Below are 25,888 nucleotides of genomic sequence, written 5' to 3' on the forward strand. Positions count from 1 at the left end.
TCATCTGCTAGAGGCAGATATGATTAGCTGTGAGGTGCTATTCAGTCAGAATATTTATGTTGTCTGATTTTCAATGACAAATAGAAAAAAAAAGGGCTTACAGAGAGAAAACTTGATGAACTCTTGTTAGTGGTAAAACTATATAGAATGCCAACTATTGTAATTCATACAAGTTGGTGCATTTTGATGTATACATCGTCAAGAAACACTTATTACACCTTTACCCCTTTCAATTGACGAAGTTATCTATAGTATTTGTGTTCCGTCTACCATTTGCTGTTTTGTCTCCCCGTATTGTGTTATGTTTTTCTCTGACGAATCATCTATCAACTTTGTTTCACACTACTTGAGTTGACATCACAACCTTTAATACGTGTATTGCAATCTTTGATGGGGTTTCTGGTTAGTTCAACCGCGGATACTTTTGATTTGCAGTTTCTAACTGTATTGTTCGATTGATGAAATTGTGCCCACCACTTCTATGCATGTCTCTTACAGTATTATCAAACCAACGTTGTTTAGAAGGCTGTCAATCAATTTCCACTAGCCGGTACACCATCTTTCAAATCAACTTTCCCTGTTTATCATCTCAGGGTTTTCCAAACACAAGGAAAACAAATAGTCAAGTAGGGGTGCTTTTTAAAGGAATTAGCCGACCGGTATTGTCTTTATTTTCCAGAAGGAGTTTGAAAAATGAGTATTTCTTCACAACGAAGATGTAAACAAAAGTCATTAATATCAGCTTGATTATGAAAGATACGCGTGCGCAATCACATTTGATCTGCATTATACTTTGATAAAACACAAGTAATCTTACAACTATTTATTAATGCAACATGTACAGTCTTATTGTGAAGGTTTTGTCGATGCATTGACAACAAAGAAAGTTTACATTTGAGATCCCTTTAAAATGTCATTTCCCCTTGATTATGCTGTCATATTTCTATAATTTTCTCATTGGCACCACAGTCAATAAACCTGGTCAAGTTCCACATCGTACACCTGTTGTCGCCGTATTACTACGTAGCTGCACCCTGCCCTTATTTTGATATTATTACATGATGGAGAATCCAAAGTTCCGGTAAGAAGACTGACATTGGGTCGTCAGTCACCTCTCGTTGCAAAGAGAGACAGCTCTACCAGAGGAGTGAAAATTCCCCGAGAACATGAATTATTTTTTTTAAGGAGATATTACATGGTGGAGGACCAAACCCGGTTTAAAAGTCTGCTCGGAAAATCGACCTGTCTCTTGACTGCTAAGCGAGTGGGTGAGTGATCCCCGTAACCAGACAGTAATCCCCGTAACCAGATCTACAAAGTGAGTTGCAGTTTAAAGCTGTTCCCTGAGCGAAGACCGTGTTGTCATCTTACACGAGCGATCCACGAAAAGAACAGTGAGTTGACTGTACGAATTATTCGCCTGAAGTCGCTGTCAAATCCTAGAAATCAGAGGATTCAACGGGACGGCTGCAGCGATACAGACGAATTGAAGAAGATGCCTTACCAAGCGCACTCGACGCTCAAAGCAGGGCCAAGTCCACTCCAGTCAGCTGTACCGAACCCAGAATGGAATCCGTAGCAAGGACTTTCCGTAGACCAACCTCTCCAGAGATGCCGTATATCTAGCGCCCCGACAACAAGGTAATATTTTAGTTCCACTGCGAAACCAACTTTAACCATGAGATGAAATATTCAACTCAAGAAGCAAACACGAACATTGAACTGTCGGACAATAGTCTGTATTGAACTTGTTTGAATTTAGTTTGTATATGCTGATACAATATTTTTTAAAGATACTCTGATTTTTTCGCCTTTGCCAAAACGCTAAATGATGTCATCCACGTATCTCCATTGGTGAAATTTCTGTCATTTTTTTTCTAAAAAAAACCCTTTTTTAATTTGTGCCTTTGTGTCTGATTTCATCGCAAATTCTATACACTCCTGACAGCATTTTTTTGTTTTGATGAAATGCTCCAGTCATCAACTTTTAAGCGCGGGGTTTATGTCTGTTAGAGCACCTAAACAAGGTTTTCTGTTGGTTGCCTATTAAGCATTTACATTTTGCGTCTTAGAATGACGATGCCGGTCTTTAGTCGCTGCTCCGATAGGGTTGGTATTGCGCGGGCCAGTCTTTGTCGTTTGAGCACCTTTAAACTGTTGTCATGTCTTTGACTGCAATTGTTTTTGTTCAATGCGCGAGTGTCGATGAATTTGTTCTGTCTCCGATGAATATGATACGAGCTACTTTCAAGCCATTCGTTTCGCGATTCTTTTTTTTTACTTAGAAACATTCTACCTGAATCTATGTGGCGATATTTTTGGTAGACATCGTTTTTTTTTCCGTGGCTTTTTTGTTATTTTAAAATGTATACCGAGTAAGTTATGCGTAATTTATAGAGACAGCATTCGATTCATCCAGCGAGATTTCCGATGGCAGAGCGACCAGTCGGACCCTGGGGGATAAATGAAGAAAGCGGCCTTGAGTAGCGAAAAACGCTAGTAATTTATCTTTTCTTTGAATCAGAAGAATGCGTAAGAGTAAAAGAAGTAATAAGTTAGAAATATTATATATGTTGCGAAATATTAGATATATTGCCATATTGCGAGATTTGAGTTTATTTTTCCTTTTGAAGCCTTCAACATGCAGTGTTCGTCAGCGATGATAAATGAATAGGCGTCCGAAAAATGGATAAAACGCAAGTAGTTTGTCTAACATACACTGAGAACATGCTGTGTTTTTTTTTAATCTCTAGTCGCCGACACAATATCACATATAGATTCCCTTTTTTCTTATTTCCTTTTTTTGGCTATATCAAACATTTCACCAATGAGAGAGCGTTCTTGTATATTTTCAATCTAGCGTTTTGTATGCAAAGATATATTGTTCTGTTTTCGTTTCAATTACAAAGTTTGTCTTTACTTTTCACTGACTATTTTTTACGATTGTTGGAAGTTTTACATGCTATTTTCTTGTGTATTTTGATATTTGCCATATTTCTATAATTTTTCTCAGTTACTGAAAATTCACTTTCTAGAAAAGTTGCTTAAGGAATATTTGAGACACTTTTTAAGGCTTGAGGGCAAGCCTTTGTGGAAGAATGAACGATGTCATATTTCTATAATTTTCTCATTTGCTGTAAATTTACCTTCTTAAAAATCGCATGGGCGTGAGATTATGTCCCGCATATCTTTCAAAATTGGCGCGAAGATGCATTTCACACTTCATTGCATCTAGTGCAATTTCGGAGGTGTAAAGTTCTATGCAAATGAGAACAAGTGTAGCGAAGTGTAGCGACGCTAAATTAACACTATACTTGAAAACTTAATGTGTTAGGAGTGTTGGTTTATATTTTATAAAGCATTCTGTAAAATTTGTACATTCAGTTTCTTTGATGTATTGTCAAAATAAAGCCAAGAGTGGCGTACTTGATTGTTTGTCATGGAAGGATATGCCTGTGTAAAGCGGACCTACTGTCACAAACGCTCGGTGACCCCCGTGACCCGAAGACTGTACGAGGAATGCCCAGGCGGAACTCGCCGAAGTCACTTCATTATGCGGCCCCGCGGTCGATCGCGTATGAGTTGCGTTTTGTTACATCGTACTGCAAGTCTCACCATTGTAGGGTAGCAGCTGATGATCACGTATTTTCCTCGACTGGCGAAGTCCTTTCTTCCACGTAAGTAACAGTATGCTGCCGCTTAATATAGCTCTCTGCCTGGCATAGCTGCAGTACAGTAAGTTCGAGGTTTTGCCTGGGTATTTGGGTCGGACGGCAAATCTGGTTTTGTCGTCCAACCCAGATACCTAGGCAAAACCTCGAGCTACTGTACTGCAGCTATGCGTGGCACTGCTGTAGCAGTGTGTGTAAAACTGCACAGTGGCTCGAGGTTTTGCCGTCCGACCCAAATACCCAGGCAAAACCTAAAGCGCGAGCTGCTGTACTGATACTGCAGCTGGTCAGCCTCAACACGTACAGCATGCCACGCAGAGTTGCTGTATTGATATTGCAGTGAGATCGCACTGGTTTCGGTGTTTTGTCAATCATCATGTGTTGTTACAACATACAGTCACACGAAACGTACAAACGTATACTATATTGTCAGTAGACGCCTGCAGAGAAGACCACTTTATTGCTGAACCGCCGAGAAACGAAAGTTCTGCACGCAGACGTTAATCACAGCATGGCTATATCTATAGCTCTGCGTGGCAGGGCGCTGTATGTGTTGCCGGCCTTTTACGGCCGTATAACGCCGGTAACACACCCCAGGGCTCGAAATTAACTTTTTTCTCTTGTAGTCCCATTGCATTGGGCTACCATTTTCTTAAGTTGGTAGCCCAGTGACAAGGTCTGGTAGCCCATGCATGAATGAAGATTTTTTTGTGAAGGATATTTTTATTTATATCTAGACAATGAAAGATTTATTTTTCATGATTCTATTCAGGAAGTGAATTTTCTAGTCATTTGACATCAATACCCGTACCCGCAGATCATCATAGCCTTAGGGACGATTCAGAATTTACTTCCAGGGGGGGGGGCACCCATTTTTCCCAAGAAAATTTAGGGGGGGCCAGACAAAAATACCACAATCTTTTAGGGGGGGGGGCCAAGGAAAAAAATCATCAATTCAATATTTGCCCAGAATTTCTGATCTCTACAAAAGAGAACCATAGATGCTACCTGGGTGACAGATAAACTCAACGTGTTTAGTTAAACTCCTTTAGCTGCCAAATTCGGTAATATTCACAGTGGTTTGTTTTATGCATCTACTGCAGTATCTTGTTCTCCTCCCTGAAGCGTCATGAAATGTCCAGTATTTAGCATGTCAACACAAACCATACAGTAAACAGTCGGGGTTGTTTTTGTTGAAAAGAGATCTCGAATCAAGTCCAGGCTAGAATTCATTATCAACAATAACAATGGTCATTTATGTTCACACTGGTATGTTGCTAAATACAGCATTGGGTGTTCTATGTAGTGATAGAATAACAAACAAATGCTGATACACAGAGATGAACATTGAACAAATGCTAAAAAATTACAGCAAATATTCAGCATCATCAGGTTGGGTTTACCTTGTAGCTTGTAAAGAAGTGTAAAGTGGCATGATAAAGAAGTGTTAATTTGTGCAAATGTATGCAAATCACCCGATTTCTTGGCTTCTTTTGCCTCCAAATTTCAAAATTTCCGAAGAATATAACTCCACCCCGACTGGGTCAAATTTTCTGAAATTTCACATTATGTTTTTTAAATGCTATATAACAAAACGACTATCAATTGGTTTTGTTTGGCAATAAAGCTCTTACATTTTTAAAAAGAGGCATTTTGAATAAGAGGCATTTTAATTTTGCTGATCATGATTTTAATCAATTATTAGAGTGTCAGTCTTTAAACTCCTACAATTTTAAAATGAGGATGGATAATGCCAATAAAATAGTCGTTTTATTCTACATATACTCTCCTTTCAAGTGAAATATTACATTTCAGAAAATACTGTCTAGTTTTTGACTTAAATTAATTTTTATCATTAATACCAAAATTGAGGTTTTTTACCCCAAATATACACCCACTTCATCCTTTGAGTAAACTACTGCTACCATACTAAACTTTAGAGTCTCTGCTTTTTGAAAATATATGGTATGAGGGGGTTTCCTTGTCATCTTTGATGAGAAATATTGCTTTGAAAAAAATTGTGTTGGCAACATGCAGCTCCACCTTAATTCAAAACAAAACGACTTGCTACTCTGCCACTTCTTAAAGTAACATGGTCACGTTGGTTCTCTGGGATTTCGTCAGTTCAGTGTCTGTGTCACTATTATATTCAGAACCAACACCATCATCATCACTCTCAATGACTCCATTGACAGAGATTTCCAATTCAGAGTCACTGCTATCTGACTCTGACTCATCTGTGACATAAGTTGTTACATCTTTCCCTGACAGTTTTCTTAAATTGAATGAAGGTGTGCATGTATATGTGCGGTTATAATTTGAACTTTTTCAGCTTTCAATTTTTTTGTTTTGGTAATTTATGTTTATCAAGGTATTTATCTAATTCTTTTACGTTTAAATTTTGAAGGTTCCCACTCAAGAGCAACTTTAATCAGTCATAGTCCTCATATTTTTTATCCTCTCTTCTTTTCTGCTCCTTTTTCTATGTTTCATTCTCATCAATTTTACCCTTTCTAAATTTTTAAATGTTCTACATAACTTTTTACAGTGCTTACATCTACTATAACTTTTTTGAAAATAAATTTATGGCCGTCTCATCTTCAAGTTGCTTTCAGCGAATAGTTTTTTAATGTTGAAAATAAAAATATTATGTATTACTGTCAAAAATATATGGTGAAAAATTTACAAAAGGGTTGATTTTCCAATAATCCTGTATGTGCATCCAGAAGATCATGTGGCTCTGCATCAATGCTATGGTGTCGGATTGTTGAAATATTGTGTACACAAGAAATTTGCTGTAGTCCAAGAAGTGATCTCAGTGTGTATGAGGCTAGGAGAAATATGGATAGGCTTACACATTGTGTATTGATGCTAATACTTTTGTGTCCCATTCATTCTGATATGTATAATCAAAGATTTCTCAGTGGCGGCTGGCAGAAAAGGCAAAAAACAAATTAACATGTATTGTTTCATGTCATCTGAAAACATGCGCATCATGACTATTTTAAGATTAAAGTTTGTTAAAAAAATTTGAAATATGAATGCTCTGTCAATTTTGAAAAATATTGCTGACAAAATGTGAACTTTGACTTACACAGGGTTATCTGCATTTTAATATGAACATTGGATTGTTAATGGAATGAGCAGAATAACATGTGAATTCATGTTTTTGATAAGGTGTTTTGTTCAAGAAATGATCTAAAATATTCCTCAGCATTGTTGCTTTCCGTGGCAGCTACTTGGTTTTATGACAACCAAATTAGAAAAAAAGAGAAAATTAAAAACAGGTTGGCTTTCACCAATTTCAATTCCTAATGTTTAAAACTTTCACCGTGAGTCTGCATTCAACATCATCAAATGAAAATGTATGCTGAACTTGTGCATGTACATGTACATCTTACTTTCCAGAAATATCTGGATATCTGCAAATGATGTACAATTAAACTTCTAGATATATATCACTTTGCCAATTATCTGCTCCTCTGATTTCCTGTTCACCATTTCTAACTGACATCTTTGCTTGTCTTTGTGTGCATCATATGTATCAGTGAGTCATAACGAAAAATTATTCATATTTAGTAATTAACTTTTCTTCAGAAATTTACAACCAGATATGTTTATTGCTACCCTTTCCAAAAGTGTGCCACTTGCAGTCCCTGCAAATCATTCTTTTTATAGTCACATAACCCTGAAATGATTTGCTATATCATCAATTAAATGTCCACTACAGTTCCTGCAACTTGTTAGACTGGATATGTCTATAGTGTATAAGCATGCATGTATATATTAGGGGGGGGTCCATGGAAAAAACACACAAAAGATGAGGGGGGGGCATAGATTTTTCTATAATTTACTAGGGGGGCCGTGGAAAAAATCACCCAGAAAATAGAAAATCCTCCACCCTCCCCCTGGAAGTAAATTCTGAATCGTCCCTTAGGAGAACGGTGACGCCTCAAAGTTTGACAACCTATTCACACATACGCAGAGCTTGTATGCAATTTTTGCAGTGCTGTGGTGGGATCTGGAGGCTGTGTTTACAAACATCAGGGAAGGTGACAAGCTGCTATTGTAATTTTGAAATTTACTGATGCTACACAGGACTGGAGATTCTCATGATTCATTATGATAATTGTACCGCTGTGATTCCCCGGGGAAGGCAAAATATCCCCCATGTTTAACAGATTCACAGACTGTTGTAAAATTCTGAAAACATGTTTATAACACCATTCCTCTCTATCCCCATTTTTAAATTAGTTGGAAAATTATGCTTGAGTAAGATTGAGATTATATGTCATGCATATTTATTACCTGACGTCATATGAATTATTTATCGCTACTGAACCCTGCAAGGTTTACAAGTCTGTGGGGAAAAGCATTCACCCCACTATCTGAGCACCAGCCCACCACCTAGCCTTGCAGTCTGCAGAAGTTTATTCCTTCAATTTATTAATTTTTGATATTTATATGCCCACAGACTTGAGCAAGTCTACAGAGTGCAAAATGTAGTCAGTTTTGTATTGGAAAAAATTGTTCCTTGTTCTATTGGCAGCCTTGTACACATGGAGTGCATTTGGGGAAATTCCAAAATTTAATTTCTTGTACATAAATGCCCTTATCACACTTATGTTAACCATATTAATTAATGATTAATGTAATTAATATTTAGAAATAATGGGTGATGCCCTGACCATTATTATTCATTTATGGCCAAGGGCAAGCGGAAAGTCAAGAATTAACAAGGCTTGGCGAACATGCTTATTTTGGCTTTCAGTCTTGCCCAAGCGTATAGATAAATGTTAATGGTCGAGGCAGAGTCTTGTATTTTCATGATATTATCAACAAACCCTAGAAAACCATCAAGATTTACAAAAATTTCCCAGTGAAAATAAAGCACACCTAGCAATGGTATACCACGAGATTTTGACCAGTTCACGACATATATGCACGAGCGATAGCGAGTGTATATATGGAGTGAACTGGTCAAAATCTCGTGGTATACCGTCGCTGGGTGTGATTTATTGCTATTATATCATAATAGTATATTGAAATTGTGGTGTGGAACGTCAAAAAACGGATTTTTGCTCAAGCTGAGAGCTCGAGCGTGTGCCAGCCGTGGTATATCGCCAATATACCACGGTTCTTTTCGCGTCTCGACCAATCGGATCGCTGTACGGTATTTACACCATCAATATACTGGTTTGATATAATATATATTATTGCCTAAATATATGGGTTTATGTGCCCGAGAACAGGTGACAATATGCCTGACGCCAGGAGGGCAAATTGTCTCCTGCTGCGAGGGCACATAAACCCATGTATTCAGGCAACAATATTTTTATTACATGCCTCTTCATGGTTACAAATGCTATATGACATTTACAATGTAGTTATATGCAGGACATTTTCAAACAATTTTACCATTATCGACCAACATCAAACGGATTTTAACGAAAGTAAAAAAAAAGTGTGTGCATGTATATTTTACATCTATCATTAAGCGTCTACTTAGATGTAGAAAACATTGAAGTGCTTCACTGGCCTGGGTCACCATGGAAACCAGTCAGTACATCGTTAACCGACCCACTAACTACCAGATATTCCTTTTCAAATCAATTCACTGATTTGCACTCACATCAAGGCATGTAATAGGCAATGCACGGTCATGCCCACCCTAAAAATTTGGCAAATCTGGAGATTTTTTTAAAAAGTATAATTTGGCCCACAAGTGCTTCATTTTGTTTTTGTAATTGATTATTAGCTCCCATATATGCATATGTATATATGCAAATGGGAGGTATTCTTGTAGGGTGGAAAAATTTCGTTTGTATGTATGTATGTATGTATGTATGTATGTATGTATGTATGTATGTATGTATGTATGTATGTATGTATGTATGTATGTATGTATGTATGTATGTATGTATGTCTGTCTGTCTGTCTGTCTGTCTGTCTGTCTGTCTGTCTGTCTGTCCACGTCAAAAACTCCAAAACCGTAGCACCTGCTGTCTTAGTATTTGGTGTACAGGTGCACCTAGGGGTGGAGATGTGAATTTGTTCAAATGAACATGTCAGTGCCAAAAATATGCAAATGAGGGGAAAAAAAGGAAATCCTGCAAATGGCTAAAACTCAGTAAGCATTGGTCAGATTTGGTTGAAACTTGGTATGCAGATTTCTTTAGGTAATTTAAATTATGTGTGCAAAAATTGGGATGAAATTTGCATGTTTGTATTTTTAGGGTATTTTTTCCGTTTTTAGTAAAAAAATCTTGTTCTCTGAAATCACTCGTCTGATTGCTATGAAACTTGATATTCATGTTCCTCAGGATGAACTCAGTCACGCTTGTACAAATTGTATTGATATTGTCATATTTGCAATGTTGGGGCAATTTTCCCAATTTTTGATATTTTTTTAATCCAAAAACTACTGATTTGATAGCTTTGATATTTGGTATACAGATATCTAAGATTAATCTCAATATAATGTATTGAAGGTATGTTGAAACTGGCAATTTTTTTTTTATTTTGGGGGCAATTTTTGCCTTTTTGGTCAAAAATTTTTTCTCCTAAAACTTCTGATCTGGTAGCTTTGATATCTAGTGTACAGGTTACTAGGGTTTACGTTAATTAGATATATTTAAAATTAGGATGAAATCTGCAATTTTGTATTTTGGGGGCAATTTTTCTCATTTTTGGTCAAAAATTTGTTTCTCAAAATTTACCAGTCTGATTGCTTTGATATTTAGTAAACCGGTTCTTAGGGTTTTTGTTAATAAGATATATTGAAATTAAGTTGAAATCCGGAATTTTGAATTTTGGGGCAACTTTGTGAAACTCTCAGTTTTACTGGGATATCTTTCATTTTGTATTTTTAAGATTTTTTTGGTAATTTTATACCTACTGGAACTAAGAGAATATAATGTGGTTATTTAGTAAGCATTTGATATGGTAAACTGTATTTGGTGTTGAAATGCAGTAAAAAAATCCTGGCAGATTTTGAAAAAATTCCAAACAAATGCCAATAAAAAATTCAGCCAGAGAAGGTTTGACAAAAAGAAAAGGTGGGAAGGTGGGGAAAACAGAATGTACAATGGATCGGATAAAAAAGATAATGTACCTCATCGATCTTTCAGACACCATCCCTTATCAAATGGTCCACCCCGATGTATTTTTGCACACAATTAACCATGCAGTGTATTTTAGTTTAAGATGTCAAGTTAATTAAGGATTTGAAAGGAATAGTCAAGTTCACCACAGTTTAACACTTTCACTGCGTAATTAATTTTTATACGTGCATTCCTGTGCGTAGTTTTCTATGGAATATGGCCTTATAAATATTATTTACATGCATGAGCTCTATCTTTGTAATTATAAGAGTATTCGGGACAATTTTTTCAGTGAGTATTGCAATATGACAGAGTATCATAAAAATGCACAAAAAGTCATTAGACACACCTACAAGATCACGTGATCATGGCGGCCATATTGGATTTTACAAAAAAATTCAAAAAATGTTGCATTTTTTGTTATTTCAATATATAAATGTATTTTTTTCAGCGTAACACTTTAAAAAGTACTACATACGTTTTAATAACTCATATTCAGTAGGGGGGAAACATACTCTAAAACATATTCCACATAAATGAGGTTAATATGCATATTTATTACAAATTCATCTTCGAACAACAGGTATCATCCGACATTCAAAAGAGAGCTATATTATATATAAGCTTATATACTGGTAGCAAGTCCGATGTGTAATTGTCATTGACAGATAGGTGTCGTACAACATCCACAGGATATCCCATCAACGTGTGTGACGTCGGTCACCGCCCTTTGTCGCACTTTTCTCTCAGCACGCTCAGCTGGCCTACCTGCCTGTCTTGCTTGCAATCTCTGTCTTTGCTCACTGGCTCGGGAACATGTTCAAGTTTGGTATTAGAGTTGTGATTTGAATTTGACTTCCGCTATCTCCGTCGAGTTCAGTTTCAAATCAGTAACAATTCCACCATCACTGTCCAGAAAAACATGCTCAAGGGCTTAGTCGTTGTTAAACTGTACCTGCGTCGCCATTTTTAAATACTCTCTGACAGAAAAACAACAACCGATCACACGATCCTTACAAATCACGGCGAAGAAATGACCGAGTATGGCGGCATTTGTTTACAAATTTGACGCGCATGCTCATTTAGGTTTGACCTCTACCTCGTACGCTACGCTAGGCTTGAGGAAATAGTCAACAAACATGATGTAGATCAGACAAAGTCAACGTATATCGAACGCATATAAACGCGTACGTTCTTGGCGCGTTTACGCGCCTCCCGCAGTCTGGGCCGTTGGCGCAGAATGCGCCATCCCGCGGTGAAAAGTGTAAACTTATCTCTTGTGTCATCATCCTTGTGTAATGGTAAGTTTGTAAGTTGTTCCATATGTGGATGCACCAGCTGTTCTGGAAGAAAACAATGTTTACTTTTCCCTGTAGGGTTTCTGAGTTGATGATTGTATGTTGAAATTTCTCCATGTATCTGGTGTATGGGCAAAGTGTAAACATTGGTTGCATGTTATGTATTTCAGTCTATGTATTGTAAATGAAAAATCAAGAACAGTTTGCTGTGTGCTTGTAAAAGATAGCATATTTGTCAATACATAAACTGCCTTGCAGATTGATTGTCTTAAAGATTATCACAGAAGTTGAAAAGGAAAAGAAACTAATCAAATTGCTGTAACGTATTCACTCTCAGTGCCTGTATAGGCCTATACTTAACTATTTTATCATTACATTCAGCTGTTTGTTATATCTTTATCACTCTCCATGGGCCAAGGCACACTTGGGGTCAATGTCATCACTCTGTGCCAGTCTGTGTATGTCAGTCTGTCTGTATGTATGTCCATGTTTCATACAATTGTTGACTTGTTTTGATAACTTATATGGGAGCGAACAGTGATGTTGTCACTATTTTGATCTTTGTACAATTGACAATTTACATGTTTGCTGAAAAGTTACAATGTTAGCATTATTATTCATTTTCACGGACATAAAAACAAACCATTGCTGTGTATTTGTGGTCAGTCACATGGTTCAGCTCGACCAATTAAATGAGATGTATATAGCATGGTAATACATAATGAATGAGTGAATGATTTTACTAATCATTTGACCCATATATTCATGATTATAAAGTTGAGTATCCATTGTACAGACAGTGAGGAATAGGATTATCTGCAAGATTCTAATTGTATTCATTGATATTTGCCTACAGCTGTAAGTATACCTCACGTACCCTGGTCGTAAAGCCTCAGAGGTACATGTATGTGAAACTTAGAAGGAACAAGAAGCAAAAGATGGATAACTGATCTTTAATAAAATCCTTCATCAGGTAAGATTTGTTTTAAATTTTTAATTATTTTTTATTTTTAATTTCCTGCACATGTCTCATTCATTATCAGTTAAGCTTTTCGCATGCTCTGTTTTATTTGGCGGATACTTTCTTCAACATCAATTGCTTTGTACATAACTTATGTAATACATGTAAGTATTTTAGAATATGCGTCTTTAGTGTGGTCTCCTTGGCAAAAAAAAACAACAGGACAAAATAAGCAAGTGCAAATGAAATTCATGAAGTTCCTTTGTTTCAAACATAGCATCCTTACAGCCGAAATAATTATGAAGAATTCTGCAAGCGTTTGAACCTTTGGCCTCTTTATCATTGGAAATTATTTATATTTTTTTAGAAATATAAGAATAATGTGTATGATTGTCCCCAGTCATGTTTCATATTAATTTTGATGTTCCTCAGTAAACTACATGTACTAGAACCCGCATTGTTTTTTAGACTCGCAGTATAAAACTCAATGTATTTAGGTACTTGGCTCTTCAAAGATATATGGCTACTCTAAATGAATTGTGCATTTCCAGCCCTGCCATTGACATCACTTTATCTTGTCAAAGTTTCAGATGCCTGGTCAGAATGTCATGCTTAAATATGTACATATTTTAATGGTTTCATATAGTTTGTTGTGTTGTTTATTGTTTTATTGTACCTTATGCATTATATTTTTATGTATATTTTATGGAGCCTGTTAATGTGACTTGTTCCTGTTGGTCTTCCTTTGAAATAAATATATAAATAAATATATTGCTACTTGCTTGAATACACGTCTTGACCTACATTATGTACCTGTTTCCTTTAAAAAGGTCCACAATCACCAGTGAATACAATGGGTTTGGGGCAAAGTTATAGTTTAATTAAAATTACAGAAGTCATAAACAATCAAGTTGTCTTATCTTGCATATAAAAAGCATATTTTAGAATGAACTGATGTAAACTAATGTCAGCAACTTGCAGGAGATAATATTTACATGCATGCTTCAAGTTAATGTTTCTTTTCACCCAATCAGATTCAAGATCCCTTGCTGAGACAGTGCATACTGGGCAATGACAACCAGGTGAAAAGCAACATAGTGACAATACCATCCTCCATTGCAAAGGAAATACACAGTGTGTGGCTATGCAAACAGCCAAAACTGAACAGAGATCGTGGTGTTGACACCAATGCAGAGCAAAAACCTGTGGAATTGAGGGAGTCTTTCATCAATATATTTACTTTCCTAAGACAATGGTCCTTGCTGTGGCACAGGTTTGTACTTACACTGTTCAGTGTTTCCACTGGCTAAATTTTCCCCTAAGCCATTATGGCTAATTGAGACCAAATTGATTAGCCAGAACTATAGCCATCAAAATTACATGTAATTGCATTTATGATTTTTATCCAACTGACAGTTGTATACTCAGGTGGGTCCTATCAGTTGCTACAATGGCAAGATGACATTAAACTAGTCCAATAATCATTTACATTCAAGGTAATACATTACCAGGTCCATTTGTGATTTAAAAATTTAAGTAGGACCATCCTGAACGACTGATAATCAGTGGCAATGTAAATAAACAACTATTTTTTATGGAACAAACTGCTTTCTTAATAACATTCACAACAAATTTATTTTCCTGTGTGCCAAACACTTATGTGACTTGCACTTTTGTAAATGTATCAAGATGTATCACAAGTATTACATCATTGACAGGGTAACTTCAAGATGTTTCCTTTGAAAGATCCATAGCTTCTGCCTCAGTCATCAAGTGCTTTCAGTTCTCCAATCACAGAGTCTAATTTTTACACCAACTGTTCACTTTAAGAAGGTGTACTGGTAATTACATTTTGTACACTAGGTGTAAACAGTCGCCTCTTTCTATTGGTAGTCCAAACAGTGAATGCTTTAGTTTCAAAATCAAACTGGGTGTATATGTTAAAATGTCCTGTCTGGCCACATGTCTTACAGAAAAAAAAGCTGACTCTTCTCTTATTCAAACACTAGCCATGGAAATTCAACGAACTATTCCTGGCACACTTTCTTTTTTTGTAACTATCCTCTACCCTGCAACTCTGCGGACAGCCTGTGCAATTATCTTTTTTGCTTACTTGTACTCGAACACGACTTAGCATGTCACAGTGTGCTGCTTGTTGTTCAGCATTGTAAACATTCAACTGGACAACATCCTAGTTATATCTTCATGCAAATTTATGACCTATGCCTATCCACAATACAGTGTTATATTCAGTACTTTTACACATCATGGCAGAAAGTGACCCCTGCCTATATCCACAAATACATGTACACGGTATGGAAGATAACCCGGGCCTATCCTCAATCCAAATGCATTCACATGGTATGGAAGATGGCACAGACATATCCACAATACACATAATATATAAAATGCAATGGAAGATGACCTAGGCCAATCCACAATACACATACATGCACACAGTATGTACATGTAAGATGACTCAGGCCTATGTAGAATACAAAATGGGAGATGACCAAGGCCTATCATCAATACAAACAGTCTGTACCTGTATCGTATTCAGGATAGGCGTGGGTCATTTTCAATAAAATATGTACCGTTATTGTATTCAGGATAGGCCTGGGTCATTTTCCATAGCAGGTACCTGTATGTGTATTCTGGCTAGCCCAGGGTCACCTGCGATGCTGAATAATTGTTTTGTGGATAGGCCTAGGTCATTGTATTTGCATAGGTTATAACATTTACATGAAGTTAGGCTCAGGACGTCATCCAATTGACAGTTTACCATGCTGCACTCATTTATAGCTGCCTCTGAGGTTGCCACAGAAGTGTTCTAAGGTGCCGGTTTTTGAAACACTGGTTTCATTCTGTTCACCACCCTTGCTGTCATTGGCTGCTGCTGTCTGCTTAGTTTTTGAAAATACACTGCAATCAGTGTTTCCTGACTATGTTAGAAGCATTGTTTACAAAGCACTTGTCATCATAAAATAACAAGGTCATTGCATGCAGCCATCTGAAAGCATGGCATATCACTTGTTACTGATTATAATAGTTTTCTGAGACTGCACACTAAAGCGAGGAAAGAATGACCACCCAGGGATGTTGAAAAATATCTCTGCCTTTTAACTACACTCTCGATCAGCCCCCTGAAAATAGCACTAACCAGTTTTGCGAAGGATAGTTGAAAAATATTTCCCAATCTGCAGACATTTCATTTCCCATTTCACGCTCTTGCGAGTGGCAGCGGAAACACTGCTGTTGTCATACACAGTTGTAGTTCTTTTTAAAATACCCTCTTGAGTAGATCAAATGTATTACACCTCTACTAGTATTTAATCAGTAATTTTGTTGTGATAATCATGGCTTACACATTTTTGGTGAAGTTATTTTCTCTTTTTTAGCTGAATTTGCTAAAAAATTTTCTTTAGACTTGGCACTCTATGAATTGCCTAGTGAAATGCAGATGATATGATAAATGCCACATGACTAGACATTCAATACATGTAGCTTCATTCGTAGGATCCATAAAACTGTTATGATGAAATATATTCCAATGAGAGAATACATCTGGTATGCACACGTGATTTATAACGTTTACATGTGTGTAATGCTTATCATCATTAGGGTTAAGGACATACAGAGTGTTTACAATTCATCCCAGCAATACATCCCATCATCAAATGTATTTTAATCATTCCGGTTATCATTGTCATTTAAAGAGTTATAAGTAATCATGAGTCTATCTGTTTACAATTCAGGATCAGCAGTGAATGCTGCAATATCAAGATGAGAAATATCATTGACCTTGACAAAGAGCGTTAAAGACAAAGTGGAGGGCTTTGAATTGGACTTGGACCATGACATTATAACGAAAGATGAATGGAAATGATCAAACAACAGGTAATTTCTTCCATTTCAGTCCTTGCACCCAAGTATATGTACACAAGTGACTGTTGCAAAGATGTGCTGGAAGTGGTATCTTGTAACTTGCACAAAGTGTTTTATGTTAGTTGTCTTTATATAGCTACACATGTATAGCATCTTTACAATTACAAGAATACTAATTAGAAACACAGGTTCACAAAAACATAAGTGATACATTGCTGTATTTTAATTGACATTGCCAGCAGCAACTATGCAGGTGCATCAGCTTAACACTAATCCATCCAGAATTATACACAACATGCATGTGATAGCAATCCCTCATTCTTAAACTGTGCAGGACATTGGTTGTAGCCAATCTATTACATATGACATGAGCAAGAAGGAAAAAGTGTGGTTGAGATGTCTAGGTTAGAGAAACATGCATATTAGCGGAGACAAAAATAAATTATTTGTTCTTTGTACACAAGAATTCTTGGATATGTAACACACAAATAAACTAACTTTTTTGTGAAGAGAAATTATTATCTTCCATGATTGGTCCATGATTGTCTTCCATGAGTTTATTATTATTTCTATGTTAGGGAACAGGTGTGTATATCCATGCAGAAGAGGAAAAGCAAGATAAATCCAAAACCGACTTCAAGGCAGCATTTTACCACGCAAAGAAAGGAACCAACTACCAGGGACAGTTGTCTCAAGATGAAGACAGTGGGATTGCATCTCCATTTGGTAGAGGATTTCCTATTAGTCAGTATGGTGGACAGACGTGAACCCTTACACTGCTCAGCACACAGATTGTATGTACATGTATGTTGGGATCAAAAACTCCTAAACCACTACACCTACCACAGACAAACAGTGGGCAACTTAACAGATATAACCCGCAATACTAAGCATCATCATATTACAGCTAGTACACAGAACTGTTTAAGGTAGTCCAGCTCAAAGAGAGGAAAAATTCAACTTTCAGAGCACTGAGAAAACACAATTATTATTTCATGCCTCCCCTCAGTATCATGGTGATCTCTGTAGTATAATAACAAACCTGTAGGTAATTGTCACTTGTGATGATTGTTTATAAACATTCCATTATCACTTTTTCTGCTCCAGAGGTGTACATGTCAATCAGGACCCAGATTTACATATACTGGTCAATAACATTGCAATGTGCACATAGGTACTTTGTTTCCCAGTAAGCTTTCAGAAGAAGAACAAGAAACTAGAGTTGATATTATAAATTTGTGAAAAATTCATCAAAAAGATACAGCTACACTGCAGCCCAAATTTCTTGGAAGCTGTCATTATTTACAGCCTAAGGGGGGTGGGGGGGGGGATGTTGGAGGAATTTTGTCGGAAACTCTAAAATTTCAAGTACCCCCCCCCCAAAAAAAAACCATGATAACTTGAGTAACCCCCCTCTCTTACATGGAAATTTGACTGACCCCCTCCCCCTCACTTTTGAAAACTTAAATTTTAATACATGTATTTTATATAATTTACATAAATACAGCAATAGTAAAGACCATTCAAATCCTAGTGTACCCTGCTAGATAATCATTGGTTATCTCATGACGGTTGAAAAAGGTGAAACCAACAAAATGAAATTCAAAGTCACAACAAAACATAGATGTCAAAGTCACACTATAACCAGTATACAACCACATACAGTATTGTTTAATATGGATGGGTATCATAACAGGGTCCTCACTGGGATATCTGATAGGGTAGACTTTGAAAGTACTGATTGAAGAACATGCGGAAGGCTGATGGGGAAAGTGTCCGACGGGCTTGCTCATCTCCCTTGCATGGAAAATTTGAGAAATTGTAGTGTGCATTGGTACAGTTTGGCGTAATCTCAGAGGTGTTTTCAATGTGTAATTTTACTGAGTAAAATTTTTAGAAATTGATGTGTGAAGTGGTGCAATCTGAGAGGTACGTGTTTCAATACATTTTGCACCAACGTTTCAATACATTTTGCACCAAAAATTGAGTAACCGCCTTCTTTCTCTCAACATTTTGAGTAACATTTTGAGTAACCCTATAGCTTTCAATATTTTGAGTGACCCCCTTCATATTCCTCTGACCCCCCCCCCCCCCCCAGCTGTAAACAATGATGGCTTCCAAGGAGATATATCTTCAAGCTTGTGCGATATGGATTTCAGGCAATGTCAACTTGTGGACAGGGTACAGAGATTTATGTTGCAGATTATTGCAAATTGGACTAACTCGTGAATACAGTACATGAAGTCCCATTCCATTATCAAGAGCAAAAGCTGAAAACTACATCTGAAGCTTGCTTTGGAGATCAAAATTATTGCTTGTAATAAGTTAAAATTCATGTTATCAGAAAATCACAAGCACACCTTTAGCAGTCTGACAAGCTTATGAAAAATAGAGATTTACAAGTATATATGTTATCATTACTTGTTTACTTGTATTCCAAGGAATATAACTTTAAAAAGAACAGACATGGAATCAAATGGTTAAATTCTATTTTAGCTCTGCAGTTAGTGTGAATGAGCTTATTTTTAGCTACTATAGTCTATAGAAGCTATTGGGATGGGTATCCGTCTGGCGTCCGTCTGTATGTATGTATGTACGGTATGTATGTATGTATGTATGTATATGTATGTCTAATTGTGAGGCGTCCGTCCTCTCAAATATCTTGAGAACCACCATACTTACTGATTTGATATTTGTTGTGTAGATGAAAAATATGATTTTGAGAAACCAATTTTTTCAAGTTTTTGATATTGTTGAAAATATCCAAATTAGTGCCAAAAAAGGCGTTTTTGGTAAAAAATCTTCTTCTTAATAACCGCTGGTCAGACAGCTTTATTATTTGTTATAAAGATCCCTAGGGATAACCCAACTTAGATTTGTTCAAATTGTGATGATATATGCAAATCTGTATTTTTAAGGAATTTTTTTGTTATTTTTGGTCAAACTTTATTTCATCAAAACCGCTCATCTGACAGGTTCCTACAGATAAACTTAATATGATATATTGAATATATGACGAAATCTGCAATTTTGTTTTTTTGGTGCTATTTTTGCCATTTTTGGTCAAAAATGTGTTTCTCAAAAACTACTTGTCTGATGCCTTTGATATCAGGTATACAGGTTCCTAGGATTGTCTTAGTGTGATATATTGAAATTTGATGAAATCTTCAATTTTCGTATTTTTTGGTCAATTTTTGCCATTTTTGGTCAAAATATTTTGTGTTTCAAAAGTTACTCATCTGATAGCTTTGATATTTGGCAGACATGTTCTTAGGGATGATCTTAATGTGACATTGTGAATTTTTACAGCTGTCCTGAAATGAGCTAGCAAAGATTTCCACCCTCTTCATCAATAAGTGTCAGAAATAGTCTCTACACTCTACATAACACAGCTGAGCTCTATCCACTGCCATTTCACTTGCTTACAAATGAGAACTTTTAATGCTACCAATATGTCACAAACCATTAAAAGAGAGTTTCCATGTTGTTTAGAATGAATGTATTCATGACATCAATTGTCAATTGGAAAAAGCCCTCCACTATTATGCCTGTAAAAATATGCAGCCAAGTATTAAAGCTGTGTATTGTGAAATTCTCTTGTTACACAGTAAAGACTTTTATCACAATACTTAATGCTGATTTACATGGGATAATGATCTCATCCCCAATTGGCAGGATTGACATTGTATCAGCTGTACACTGATGTATACTTGAAACTTCCTCACATATGTAAGATTTAATTGATTCCTCCAGTAGTTCAAATTACATTGCATTTGTAACCTTTGTAATTGTGGAAAATATATGTTAGTTTTTTCCAAGGCCTGCATATGTAAGAACACTTGGTTGATTGTGTATCACTCTTTTACAATGTAATACAGATATTTAATGGTAAATAAAACCTCCTAACAAGCTTTATACAGCATAACATGTATTTCTGTCTCTATCATATCGTAGGATGATCTACCGGGTATGTGTGTCTCTAGTGTTTTTTAAAATGTATTGAAATATATTCAAATAGATGTAAGCCATCTTGAATATCACATTCATACACTGTGCCAAATGGCAAGTTGATCAATCTTGAATCCCACCAATTTCAATGTGTCAGAGATATTATGCGTATTTTATCATAGAAAGCATTAATGTTTTCAAGAAAATTTAAGTAAACGTTTACGTGTCATGAAAATGTATATTCTCCAAAAAATATCAGTTATCTTTCTATGTACAGTAAAACTATATTTTCTACATGTATATGATATTTTTCCAAGAAATATCACATATTAGAGGTCTTGTTGCATTGTGTACACACATTAGTCCCACGGAGGTAAGTTCAGAGAGGGACTTATGGTTGCATGAGTCTGTGCATTTGTGCATGCAGGTATCTCAGACGTGCCTGAGCCAATTCTTTTCATACTTGGTACAAGGACATAAAACTATGAAATACATATGCAAAACCATTGTTTTTGGCGTGGCGTGAATAATTAGTACTAAATTGCATGATTAGTGAATTTTGAAAAAGCTAGGTTTCTAGAAAGATGGTGACGAAATTTAGTACTGGTGTTTCTCACACAATTCTGATAACAGACAAAGATTTACATCAGTATTTTGTCAATTAATTGCTAATTTGCATATTTAATGAATATTTATGATAAGTTTAATGTAAGGAATCCTGCATCAAATTTGACTAATGTGGTACAGATGTTGATCTCCCAGGACTACCATAGTGTGCAATGGCATTTAGCAGTGTTAAGTCAATTACTTGCTAATTTGCATATTTGATGAATTTTCATAATTAAGATGATGTGTTTAGAAATTCTGCAAAGTTTACAAAATCTAGTCCTGTAATAGTGTTCAAAGACCTATCGGTATCATGATAATTAAGGTCTAATTTGCATATTTAATGAAATTTACTTATAAGCGTAATTAGTTAAGAAATACTGCATCAAATTTGATAACACGTCGTAGCATAGTTCCTAGAAAATGATGTACAGATGTAGATCTTTCAGTGTGTTGAATTTCACTTGTTGAATTTTTCAATGAAAACAGGCAAATTTGTTGCAATTTTTCTAAGATTTTTAGGTTTTTTTAAATTCAAAAAGCCATGGTTTTCAGGAAACAGAAACATTTTTACCTCACATTTGGTATATATATAAAATCAATGAGAGGCTATCTTATAAAGATGAATCAGTTCATTTGCATATCTGTGTATGTATGTATGTCTGTCTGTATGTGTGTTTGTGTTCGTGTGTGTGTGCGTGTGTGTGTGTGTGTGTGCGTTTGCCGTGAATACAAAGTGACGACGTCAACTTGAAGATGCACACACAAAGTGAGGACAGGGGTGACAAAGTGAGGGCCCTCACAACGTTTTTTATGGCAAACGGTTCCCGAAGTCTTCAAGATGATTTTCTGTGAGTTTGGGACTGTCGTCACTTTGCACGATAAAACTGACCATGTGTGTTCCTGATGGGACACACACCATGAGCGCCATCTTGAGGCCCGCTGGGGAGAAACACACAGGTAGACACACTCATTATATGATTGTAGCGCCACCCCGCCTCCTTTTCCTTTCATTGCAACTTTGTGCGCTCTGGGAACTATTGTTATGTAAATTTAATTTTAGCTAATTGCATGAAGTCGTCACTTTGTGTGTAGACAACGTGTGACACAGTATGTACATTTCAGGTGTTTGCGCGCGTGGTCTCACTTAGTGTGTAGACTACAGACCTGTGTCATTCTGTCATGACACAATTCTATCACTGATTGCTGGATACCTCGCCAGTTATTGCATATTTAGGTTGGAATATGATCATTTCTGGAGCGATATTACATTACATCAAGCAGGGCATTGGGTATGGTGTTTAAAAATTGCTACGTGGTTCATTTGTGGGGAGTTGCGCACCATAATCCTTAGCTATAGGTAACCACGTCGCATTCAAATATTCTACGTGATCAGACTTTTGATATGAGTTTTCTTCTTTTTTAATGTAGTTGTCTCGTATATTATTTTCAAGAACAAATTTAATGAATATTTAATGCATTCTTCCTTTTGAAACCATGTATTTGCATTCGCTGATTGTTATTATATTCATCCTCATCAGTTTTCGATCAGTCAAACATGAAAATATGCAAGACAAAGAGGAAGTACATATCCATTTTTTGGTGCGCCATGCGTTCAGTCTTGAATAAAAGTAAACAGACCTGTGTCAATCTTATAACAGAAATTTTGTCAGCTGTTGCTGGATATACTGCGCCAGTTATTTCTTTTTAAGTGTGGGATTTCCAGAACATTTGACATTACATCAAGCAGGGCATATTTGGTGTCATTGTATAAAAACAGCTATGCGGCTGTCCCACTTGTGAGGAGTTGCGCATTGTGATCCTAAGCTACAGGTGACCCAAGTCACATTTAATTAATCTACGTGATCTGACTATATAGTTTTTAATACAAGATGCCTTCGCGATGTGCTGACAGACTGAACCCCTAGCAACAGCACTCCAGCCATAGCCTGTATAACACATTGCTTGTCACTTCTGTATGCTTAGAGTGGTATGAAAGACAGCAAGCATTTACTAGTACATGTGTGTTTCTTTACATTTATACTTTATTTATTCCGGCAGAAATCATTATTAAAATGACAGGTGGGTTTCTTATTGTAAACGAATAGTATGCGAAACTCACACAAAACATCTACTGGTCAAGCGGGCCAGGAACTTTAGAAAAATCACTGGCCTTAAAGAAAATCAACCGGTCCGATCCTCAGGTCAAATCAAATATTGTGCAGATTTTTACCCGCGCTCAGTATAGGGGCCTAGAAAATTTGATCGAAAAAATACACAGAGACCACTTCATCATCCTAACATCAAACTGATTTTGTGCCTTTAAATTCATTTGCAGGAAAGCAAATGAAGATGGCTATCAAAACCAAAAGTTCGGGCAACTGATCTCAGTGCAAAAAAAAAAAAAATCATATGAAACGAAATCAGGGAAAGGTTAAGCACAAACACATAAAACATTTTTATTTCTTAAAACAGCCTTTAACAACAAGTATTTCTAACATTGAGAAAACGAGCACAAGCGTGGTCTTGAAATAGGTGTCAATACGAAAAAGTTAAGCGTCAAGAACTCTGATCAGGGATGGCTATAAGTTTTGGCAGCACAAACACCTGATCACACAAAAATGGAGTCATTACAACAGCTGACTCTTTCAAAAATCGATTCTGGCTTCTCCTCGAAGATGACTATCATCGAATCCAAGGAAGGGAATACAAAAAACTAGCTAAGGGCAATTGATAAAGAGAAAAATACTGAAGTGTCGAAACCCACGTGAAAAGATGAATCACAAAAATGTAATCTTTACAGGTGACCAAGGCAAATGGCCATCACGGTCAAATCACAATGAAGGCGCGATTTTGCACAATGTTTAAATATCGGACATTTACTTTCTAGTATCAAAGTTTGACGTCCAAAATATTTCTGTCATACATAACAATCTGTATACGGGCCTTATATCGATACTAGACGATACAAGAATGACTTGCTTTCTGTTGCGGCACGCCGGGTTTGCGAAATTGCCGATATTTTATGCCAGGCTGATACCTATCGGCGATGTTAGGACTCTAATAATCGATACTAGACAATTCTAGAATGACTTGCCTCGCGTCTCGACACGCAATATCTGTGAAATCAAAGATATTTACTTGATATTTATCGCCTGGGACTCTAATATTGATATTATACAATGACTTGCCTTGTGTCTGTTGCACGTCTGTGGTGGCAAGATTAAAAACGTAAAGGCCGTAAATGACAGAAATCCTGTCGGAAAACACCATAGCTATGGACCCACAGCTAGTGACTCCAATATCGATAATAGTCAACTCTAGACTTTTAAATCGTGGGTAATTATTCAATGTATATCGGAGATTTTACCACCCTACAGATCTTGACAAGCCCGACTTCCTCAGTCCGACCCTAACTTCGATACTTGACAATCCTATAATTGTCAAATCGCCGGCAAATATTCGATGTAAATCGGGGATTTCACTTGTACCTTGCAGATCTGGCCCCGCGGTCTGCCAAGCCCAATTTCCGTGGTCCGACTCTACTAGACTTGTCTAAAACTGTGGGTAAATGTCCTATATTGGAGATTTTACCACCTCACATATCTGACCGAACAATTCTAATTTCGATACCGTGTTGTCTAATAGCTGTAAATATTCGATATCATATAAAAGTGCAATGTTGCGGCGCGGTCGTCCTCGAAATCCAGTTTACCTCGACACGGTCGATACGCTGAACAATAATAACTCTTTTATTACCATAACGAGATCTCGCACTGCAAACATGCTTGAAAAATGGGGAGCACATTGATAGCGTCCCTACTCTCGCGAGAAATCATGAGGTAAGATCTTTCGCCTAGATGCAGTACCGATCAGCCCGTTCAGTTTTTATTGCGAATCTCACGGTTTGCAAATCTCTTGAAGGAATAAATTTCCTTTCTTTGAATAATGCTGTCGGGTATTTAGCCTAGCAAAACATTTGGGTAAACTTCTTTCCATGTAGTGAAAGTTACTGGCCGGCGTCTGGAAGAACAGCAGGACATCTTTCAAGAGTTAAGGTCCGGCATGAAAATAGCTGGTCTCGGGCCATTGGATTAGCTCGAATTTCGCCCGCTGTCTGTGGTGTGCTGTGGGATACTCTGTATGTACTGATTTGACGTCTGGTGTGGAGTGAATGATGTATACGATATGAGGCAAATCTGTCCGATGAGCCATGCAGTCGACTGGGACAATGTGGGAATCATTTCACAACTGTCAAACTGCAAAAAGAAGACACTGCATAATATTGATGAAACTAAAATAATAATTTAAAAAAGTACCCAGGTATAGGCACTGTTTTGAAAATTATGAATGTTGAACATGAGAATTTCCGTTTACTTCGCAGAATCCACTAACTGTAAATCATTCTTGTTTCAT

General features: G+C 36.7%; 2 long non-coding RNA genes across 2 annotated transcripts; both read left to right on the forward strand.

The window, feature by feature from the left end:
* Positions 1-3,312: 3,312 nt before the first annotated feature.
* On the forward strand, positions 3,313-14,283 carry LOC139134677 (uncharacterized). The gene is made up of 3 exons (XR_011552832.1): positions 3,313-3,677; positions 12,929-13,045; positions 14,068-14,283. It is a non-coding gene; the product is annotated as an uncharacterized lncRNA (long non-coding RNA).
* A 2,241-nt stretch (positions 14,284-16,524) lies between these two features.
* LOC139134680 (uncharacterized) lies at positions 16,525-17,862 on the forward strand. Its single transcript, XR_011552833.1, has 2 exons — positions 16,525-16,930; positions 17,497-17,862. It is a non-coding gene; the product is annotated as an uncharacterized lncRNA (long non-coding RNA).
* Positions 17,863-25,888: the final 8,026 nt, after the last annotated feature.

This window comes from Ptychodera flava, chromosome 6 (assembly GCF_041260155.1).
Source record: "Ptychodera flava strain L36383 chromosome 6, AS_Pfla_20210202, whole genome shotgun sequence".
NCBI lineage: Eukaryota > Metazoa > Hemichordata > Enteropneusta > Ptychoderidae > Ptychodera > Ptychodera flava.